Below are 10000 nucleotides of genomic sequence, written 5' to 3'. Positions count from 1 at the left end.
CTACCCGAAAAACCAAAGCAAAACAAAACCAAATAATTCTAGTTTCATCTCTATCTTGTGAAATATTTAAAGTGCATTTCACAAAGTTCGCTTTTATAGCATAAAATATTCTTCATGTTGCAAGGCTGTTTAACTCTTACCATATTTCAACAGCATTATCATTGTGGTCATCACCATTTGTTGTAGTTTTAACCCTTTAGCATTCATATTAATTTGGCAAAAATAATCCTTATTTATTCACATTTAAAAAAAATTATCTGATATTATTTTGTAGCTTCAAGATAGGAAAGATGTAATTGCTTATTTTTAGAATGACATTGCAGGGTAGGTGTGAGATGCTTGTTCTGGCCAGTTTGAGCATAAAATGTGTAGAATATTTGGGCTGGATACAGCTGGCTTAAACACTAAAGGGCTAATGCTCTTCCTGTCACCAACCCTTCTATCCCTTGTTTTTTTTTCTTTTCCTTTTTTTTTCTTCTTTCCCGTTTACGATCCCTTTTGATCGAAAACCTACCCCACCTTTTTTGTTTTTCTTTTCTCTCCCCCAAAAAGAAAAGCTCTACTTTGTAATCTGTCCCGTCTGTGTGCAGCCCTGTGTGGCTAATAAAGAAACATATCTCTTGTTTCTAAGCAAGGCAATATTCTTCAAACATGAACAGCTCAATAGTCAAGGCAAATGATTTCACAGGATACTGCAAATGAACAACACTGTTTTTGTATGATGGTGGCAGTTGTTTACAATAAGTGCAAGATGTCAACATGAAGGGAAAGGATCACATGATAGAACAGCCTGCATATGAATTTAAGGTACAACTGGCTGAGTACTCCACAGTTCTCAAGCTGATTCATCTTGACAGAGAATGTGACAAGGCTGGATCTTTGAAATACAGGTACAACTCACTTTTGTTAGGTGAGTGGACTGGAGCAGCTTGAAATAAAGTGTCTTGCTCAAGGATACAATGTACCACCAGGAAATGAACAATTGAACTCACGACCTTATAATCATGAGCTGAATACCCTAACTACTAAGCCATACATGTTCCCTGAACACACACACACACACACACACCCAAACACAAACACACACACACAGACACACACACACACACACACACACACACACACACACACACACACCCAAACACAAACACACACACACACACACAGACACACACACACACACACACACACACACACACACACAGGATTTCGGCATGTAGAAGACACCATTTGAGCATGATCGTTACCAGCATCGCCTTACTGGCACCTGTGCCAGTGACATGTGTAAAAGATTCAAGCAAGGTTGTTGCCAGTACTGCCTGACTGGCCCCGTACCTATGGCACGTAAAAGCACCCACTACACTCTCGGAGTGGTTGGCGTTAGGAAGGGCATCCAGTTGTAGAAACTCTGCCAGATCAAGATTGAAGCCTGGTGCAGCCATCTGGTTCGCCAGCCCTCAGTCATTTGTCCAACCCATGCTAGCATGGAAAACGGATGTTAAACGATGATGATGATGATGATGAGTTTTAGTCCACCAAATCAACTGGAAAGGCATTCGTTGGTCTGAAGCTATCATTGAAGACACTTGTCCAAAGTGCAGCTCAATGACCCCTTGGGCAAGATTAAGAAGGGGACATTTTAACCAAGCAGCCATGCCTATACCTGCATTTCAATTAATTTTTTAAATAATGGAGAATTTTATAAAACAACTTCATTGTCAAGAAGCTGGTGTTTGGGACATAATTAGCATGAAATTTTGATTGAAGTTATTAATTTAGATCTCTTTAAAACACAAAGCTTGTATCATAGAACCATGGGCAGTCTCTGACAGGTTGATAATAAAAAGTTAATGTATTTAATTATTGTTTTTTTTTGTTCGATTTTTTATTTTTTGCTTTATCTTTCTATAATCTTTTTCTGATGCTACAATAAAATAAATATTCATTAATCAAATGGCTATGGGGTCCTTAATTTACAGGGGAAATTTGATATTTATTAAACTGATTTGACTTTAATATATGACTGGTACTGGTTTTATTGACTCTGGAAAAATGAAAGATTAACCCTTTCGTTACTATATTTATTTTGAGATGCTCTGTGTTTCTTTCAATTACTTTAAATATAACAGAGAATTTAGTAAAATAACTTAGTTATCGTTAAGCTAGTGTTAGGAACATAAATTGTGACTAAGGTTTTGGTGGAAGATTTTAATTCAAAACTTACAAAAACATGACAATTGTACTCAAAACCAGAGCTGGTTTTAGCCTGGCTGGTAACGAAAGGGTTAAGCCAACTCCAATATGATTTAAACAAAAAGTTGAAGGGTTAAAACTAAATACTGTCATAGATTTATATTGGTGTTAAATGTAGACAGTGATTTGAACTGCTGAGTCATGTGGAATTGTCTTTACCAAAGACACAATGTAACAACAGTAGAATGGCACATGGAATATAAATATAAAATAAAGATATATTTGAATCCACTTATGTGTACACACACATCATCATCATTTAATGTCCACTTTTCCATGGGTTGGATGGAATTTGCTGTGGCAGATTTGTCAATGGTTGGTTTGAATTCTGTTCAAGCTGAAAACTGCAAAGTGAAATCAAACTGTTCTCACACCAAGGTCCCAGGCTGCTTGGTAGCAAAACTCTCCGCCTTGGGGACTTAATGAGCCAAAATTTCCAATTTTATAACTGATGAACAGACACTAGGCTAGTCCATCATGTTAAATGGGTGGAAAGTCCAAATAAAACTAAATAGATCTAACCAACATGTGGTGAACCAAAATGGGTAGTTAAAAGTAAAAAGTCACAATGTGGGTAGCTAAAGTTCAAGAGCAATCATGCTTCCACTATAAGGTCAATACAGAATGGCATTAGTGTTTCAGACATTGCTATCAGAACTCAAAGAGCTAGAACAAATATTGCAAGGCATTTCACTAGGCCCTCTTACAGTTCTACTTATCATCCTGGATTGGTACCTTTTTATTATTTGCTGAAAGGCAAAGTTAGCCTCGGTAGGATATGCAGAGAGTTGGAACAGTTATCATGACACAATCTATTCAACATTAAAATCTCTGTCGATTTGCTGCCTTGATTACTTACAAAGTGAATAAAATGTGGCAGTTTCAATAAATCATGTAATGTTTTTCTAGATCAATTTGTGGGCTGTATTTGGATTAAGTGTTCCTTGACTAATTTGTACAAGCAGTTCTTAGTGCAAGGATTGTGAAACTCTAGTCATTATTATTTTGTGCATTTGTGTGTGTATGCGGGGGCATTGCTAAAAATATTAAAATTTGTTCTTCAGCAAGGCACTTAACTTTGCATGTTTCCATTTAGGTAACTGAAAAATAGATAACAGTGCACTTGTAAAGTTAACTTACAATAGGCAAGTGAGCATCCTTCTAAATGAGATTTGTCTTATCTGCTTAATGCTATGGAAACCAGAGTTATTAAATACCTGACTCACTAACTATTGTAGTCTACAAAAGGATTAACTGTTAACATACATTTAATGAATGGGAGAGTTTCTAGTTAATGTAGTTGGAAGTGTTGTCTATAAGAGCTAACCTAAATCTAAAAATATAGAAATCACTTCATTCAAACAACTGTGTCAGAATTTAATTACTTTATTTGGAAATAAAGGAAATGTGTATAATTTTTCTTCAGCAGGAAAATTACCAGTTTTCATTTATTTCAGTAGTTCTGAACCATTTATTTTCACCTAGCATATTTTTTTTAGAAAAAAAATGAAAAGAAAAAGAGCCAGATTACTTTAATTAAACAAAAATTAATTTTGTGCAGTGGTTTATTATCCAGATTTAAATGTTCAAATACCATCCCATCCAGTGTGTGCCTCCTTCTAGATATTTGTGTGGATTAAGTGTTTAGATATCTGTGTTAAAATTTTATGAAAATTACTAAAGAAACTGTGAACTTAAATAATGAAATAATACTGGGCCTTGGCACATCATCAGTCATGTTTCTATTCATTGATTATATAATGTATCACTTATATTCTAACCCTAACAAAGATCTTTCTGAAAATATGATTTAAATATTGGGTTGTCTGGAAAGTTTGTGCCGATTTTTAAAGGAAAGTAAAAGGTCAATAAATACTTGCCATTACATTTTTAATCAACCAAATATGAACCATTTTGTTGCACAATGTGTCTCCATCTTTCCTTTAACTTGAAAATACCCCCTTCCCAGAATTGAGGTGGTTTCATGGCAAAGAATTCATCGGGGTATCTTTTTACGTCATTTAAGGAATTGAAATTTTTACCATTAAGACTATTCTGCAGAGACCTGAATAAGTGGAAATCCAAAGGAGCAATATCTGGTGAATATGGAGGGTGGAGTAACACATCCCAGCCGAGCTGCAGCAATTTTTGTCTGGTTCCCAAAGCATCAAGTGCCGAAATGAACTTTTTTATCTTCCATTTTAAAGGGTTACAGAATTAACACAGGTTTTGGGAACATAAATCTTCTTCCACGAAAAGATAGCTTTAACTGTGTTCTAAATGGAGGTGTAGCCAAATCCTATTTTATAGACTCAACCATGTTCTAAAATAAGTTGAAAGGTAAGCTACTATAAAGCGGCATGAACTTTCTGGACAACTCAATAGTTTTTTCTAAGAAAAATCACAACTACTCTAAACGTCTAGCACTCTTTGCTCATAAGACCCCAATCCCCTTCGACATTTGCTGGCCCCTTCATGAGCTTATAACACCTCTGATTGGGTACTACCACCTCAGTTTAAGAACCACTGATTGAGGTGAAGAAGTCACAAATTTTCATTTATACCTATTTATTTTTAATGGTTTAGAGAAAGAGGAGCACTCATAATTCTTTTAAGAGATTCTAAAATTGGTAGGAGCAAGGAAGTTGCTCTTAGAACAGAGTGCTAACCTGAATGCTAGCAACAGAATGGATTTATGCTAAACACAAAGGCCAAGTGATCATCATTTAATATCCAAAATTCCATGCAGGCATGGATTAAATGCAATTTGTTGAGGAAAAAACTTTTATGGTTGGATGCCTCTCCTGTCACTTATCATCACCTGTTTCTGAGTGATGTAGTATTTTCTCATGACCAGACATGTTCTTACAGAAGATAAGAAATGAAGGATACAGCTTGAATGATAGTGACACTCATTCACAACTATCATGCAAAATCAAGGTAGGGAAACAATAATACACTTATACATATACTGAAACACATACACATAAATGATTGGCTTCTTTCAGTTTCCATTTACCAAATCCACCCAAGGTGCCTGCCATGCAATGGGATTGAATTTGAAACCATGTGATTGGGAAACAGACAGGGGGATAAAGTTTAAAGAAATGACAAATATATTTACTATTAACCTTTTGATTATGATATTGCTATTGAAATACATTGCCTATGCTCTTTTACTCTTTTACTTGTTTCAGTCATTTTGATTGCGGCCATGCTGGAGCACCGCCTTTAGTCGAGCAAATCGATCCCGGGACTTATTCTTTGTAAGCCTAGTACTTATTCTATCAGTCTCTTTTGCCGAACCGCTAAGTTACAGGGACGTAAAGACACCAGCATCAGTTGTCAAGCGATGTTGGAGGGACAAACACAGACACACAAACATACACACACACATACATACACACATATATATATATGTGTGGTAAGTAGCTTGCTTACCAACCACATGGTTTTGGGTTCAATCCCACTGCATGGCACCTTGGGCAAGTGCCTTCTACTATAGCCTCAGGAAACTGAAAGAAGCCCGTCATATATATATATATGACGGGCTTCTACTATAGCCTCAGGAAACTGAAAGAAGCCCGTCATATATATATATATATATATATGACGGGCTTCTTTCAGTTTCCTGAGGCTATAGTAGAAGGCACTTGCCCAAGGTGCCATGCAGTGGGATTGAACCCAAAACCATGTGGTTGGTAAGCAAGCTACTTACCACACAGCCAGTCCTGCACCTATGTTTGAATTAATTTTTCAAAATCACGAAAAATTTCGTAAACTAACTTTGTTCTTATCAAACTGGTACATGGAGCTCAAATTATCAATAAATTTAGCGGAAAAATTTTAATTTAGATTATTTAAAAGAAAGTGTGTATGCAAAACCAAGTGCAGTTTTGAGAGAATTGGCTTCAAAAGGGTTAAACTAGATGCTGTAAAGTAATTCCAGAACCTTCTATGTATTTGTTATTTATTTTAATTCATATTTTCTATATTTTCCTTCTGAATATGCTAAACCATTGTAAATCATATTCTATTATTTTCTTATTAGTAGCACATATCTACTTTCTATAGTGAACTTCAGAAGAAGCCTCATTATTCACATATCATCATTATAAAGTGCACTTTGATGTGTTATTAGATGCACTTTAGTCTTGCAATTTATTAAGTGTACTTCAGTATCTTATTCACACTTAACAATGCATTATCGTCCAAAATAGTGCCATAACTCTTCTATTCTAAACAAATTCCATTAATTTCAAGTCCATTGTAGTAAGTTAACATTGTTGATATTGCATGGCCTTTATAAACCATTAGATGATTATAATCATTATACATATTATGTCTAGTATGTACATTGATCTACAGTATTAAATGGAAGATACTGGCTTTTCACTGAACTATTCTCTAAAATTATATTAAGATAACCAATAATGTTTTCCTTTTTTTTCTTCCAAAGATCTTTGTTTTTGAATATTTTTGAATAGTTAGTTTGGATTAACCGAAAAAAAAATTCATAAAATCATAAAAATACTTCTCTGCAGCAATTTGATGATTGGTTTTCTTAGAATAAGGCATAGTTACATTGGCATTTTGCATTTTAGAAGTTTTTAGTACATAGGTTGGAAGCTGAGAGATATAACAAGAACTAGAAATATCTAGAAACAATAAAAAATCCAGAGAAATAATCATGTTTTCTAACATAGGCAAAAGGGCACAAATTAACGAGTAAAGGTTAGTTGATTTAATTGGCCCTAGAACTAAACTGAATTGATACATTATTTCATGAACCCCATAAAAGTGAAAGGCAAAGTTGATCTCAGTAGGATTTGAAATCAAAACATTGCAAGAGAAATAATAATAGCTTCTAACATTGAGGACCGCCCCCCCCAAAAAAAAACAAAAACAAAAAAAAACAAAAACCAACAAAAGCCCCACAGAGTTAGAAAGAGGAGAGTTAGGGTTAGCAACTCAAGTCCTTAATTGATATTTATTTTATTGATTCGGGAAAGATGAAAGACAAAGTCAACCTCAGCAGGATTTAAACTCAGAACATAAAGGATAATAACTAAATATCTCAAAGCAATTAGCTTCTTGCTCTACTATTTTTGCTCTAACCAATGAATAAGAATTAGTATCTGTCTAGTCTAACTCATCACTGTCAATCTTCCTACTCTTCCCTCTAACACTTTGGCCATTGATCTCTTACACTTTTTTGTTCTATTATCCCCTCTACTCATTATCTTCTTAATTTACGAGAAATAGCAACAAAATCTCCCTCAAATTACTGCTTGCCATCTTAAAAAAACAAACCGACATACCAGTCATTTATTCTAGATATTCAAAAGTTGGGAAGGTCATGCATGACTAGAAAGCTCGTAATCATACTTCTGCTCAATTGGTCCTCGTTTGGGGCTAAGCAACAACCAGAGAAATAGTTGTACAAGTCTTACATCTGATCAACTTTTATGTCAAATCGTACATTGATATTATTACTTTCCCTGCTCATGCCAATGTATTGTTGTTTAGCCTTTGGTCAGCCCTGATGAAACAGACTCATAATCAGAAGCATTCCAGCCATGACCGTCTCATCTTGTTTCTATATATCTAAGGTGGTGAGCTGGCAGAAATGTTAGCACGTCGGGTGAAATGCTTAGCGTCTGCCGTTACGTTCTGAGTTCAAATTCCGCTTAGGTTAACTTTGCCTTTCATCCTTTCGGGGTCGATAAATTAAGTACCAGTTACACACTGGGGTCGATATAATCGACTTAATCCGTTTGACTGTCCTTGTTTGTCCCCTCTGTGTTTAGCCCCTTGTGGGTAGTAAAGAAATATATATATATTTAGCATTATAATATTCTTTGGAGACAGTTAGATATATGAGAGAATTTTGTTGTTATTTCTAGTAGTATGAATGACTGCATAAAGGCTCCCTTGTTGGTTTGTTTGATTTTGTGTTTGTGCATGCAACACTCCTGTGGCCACTGCACATTTTAATCCTCTCACCATCACTCCACCTGTCTACAACAACTATTAGTCTGTACATTTCATTTTATTTCATAGTGAAAAAATCAAAATCGATCAACATCAATGGAAATTGTAGCTGTGATACCAGTGCTGGTGACACATAAGAGAACCATCTGAACGTGGCCGTTGCCAGCACCACCCCCACTGGCCTCCATGCCGGTGGCACGTAAAAAGCACCATCCAATTCTAGCCGTTGCCAGCCTCATCTGGACTCCGTGCCGGTGACACGTTAAAAGCACCATCCGATCATGACCATTTGCCAGCCTCGTCTGGCACCTGTGCCGGTGGCACATAAAAAGCACCCACTACACTCACGGAGTGGTTGGCGTTAGGAAGGGCATCCAGCTGTAGAAACACTGCCAAATCAGACTGGGCCTGGTGCAGCCTTCTGGCTTCCCAGACCCCAGGTGAACCGTCCAACCCATGCTAGCATGGAAAGCGGACGTTAAACGATGATGATGATGATGAGTGAGTCGATAAATCTCTATGTGGTTCCTTAACTTACTAGACATGTAGTTCTAGCTGCAATATAACAAACCTGAACAAAAGATGGAATGGTCATTGTTGGAATGATTTTGATCATAGGCTTTCTAGATCATGTCTGACATGAGCCTAACTAACAACAACAACTAGCAGTGAAAGTTCTGACTGTGTGCTAAGTAGCTTGCTTACCAACCATATGGTTCTGGGTTCAGTCCCACTGTGTGACACCTTGGGCAAGTGTCTTCTACTATAGCCTCGGGTTGACTAAAGCTTTGTGAGTGGATTTTGTAGATGGAAACTAAAAGAAGCCCATCGTATATATATATATATGTGAGTGCGTATATGTTTGTGTGTCTGTGTTTGTTCCCCCAACATCGCTTGACAAGTGATGCTGGTGTGTTTACGTCCCCGTAACTTAGTGGTCCGGTAAAAGAGACCGATAGAATAAGTACTAGGCTTACAAAGAATAAGTCCTGGGGTCAATTTGCATGACTAAAGCTGGTGCTTCAGCATGGCCGCAGTCAAATGACTGAAACAAATAAAAGAGTAAAAGAGTAATCTGTATTAATGGGCAAACTGTGGCCCATGGAACTTTCTGAATGACATGCCTAATGAAAAATTACCTTGAAAATTTTTAGCAGTCCAGCCCATTTGATTATGGTTCACGTCTCATGTAGCCTACTTCTTATCTGGCTTGCTGTAAGAAAATGAAAGAAAACTAAAGCTTTTGGAAAAAAAATATTTAATAATATATAAAAATGTAATAATTATATTATTATACTACTCTATAATAGTATACTATAAAATAAAATATAAGAAAAACTCTAATTAAAATATGATATGAAACAGGTTCACTGTACTTCTATGAATATGTATCAGAAATATTTTAAACAGGTTAGTGCATGCGTGATTGAAATGATATATAGCAGAACTCAAAATGTAGTATACAGTATAAGATGCATAGAAGGTGCTTGTAAAGACATGAACATGATATACATAGGGGAAACATCTAGCAGCATTGTGGAATGACTAAATGACCATTTGAGACAATATGATGACAAAAAAACAGTCCTCCATACTCTACCAACAGACCAAAGCCCACCATGGAGGCAACTTGGGTCAACTTGACATCCGCATCCTATCCAAGCACCCAAAAGACCTTGCACTCAGACAAATATTGAAAGAGAAAATTATGACAAAATGATATTTAATAGATACATTTTGGGAGGGTCATTTT

The 10000-nt window shown here is 36.1% G+C and overlaps 1 long non-coding RNA gene across 3 annotated transcripts in view; it reads right to left on the bottom strand.

The window, feature by feature from the left end:
* LOC118762443 overlaps positions 1–10000 on the bottom strand; it is a 426872-nt gene that overhangs the window by 18800 nt on the left and 398072 nt on the right. For all 3 annotated transcript variants that reach the window (XR_004998196.1, XR_004998195.1, XR_004998197.1), the window contains exon 4: positions 9387–9460. This is a non-coding gene — a long non-coding RNA (uncharacterized LOC118762443). The remainder of the gene's footprint in view (positions 1–9386; positions 9461–10000) is intronic.

This window comes from Octopus sinensis, linkage group LG3, assembly GCF_006345805.1.
Source record: "Octopus sinensis linkage group LG3, ASM634580v1, whole genome shotgun sequence".
NCBI lineage: Eukaryota > Metazoa > Mollusca > Cephalopoda > Octopoda > Octopodidae > Octopus > Octopus sinensis.
The sequence above is the reverse complement of the archived record's forward strand: the minus strand, read 5'-3'. Positions and strand labels throughout refer to the sequence as shown.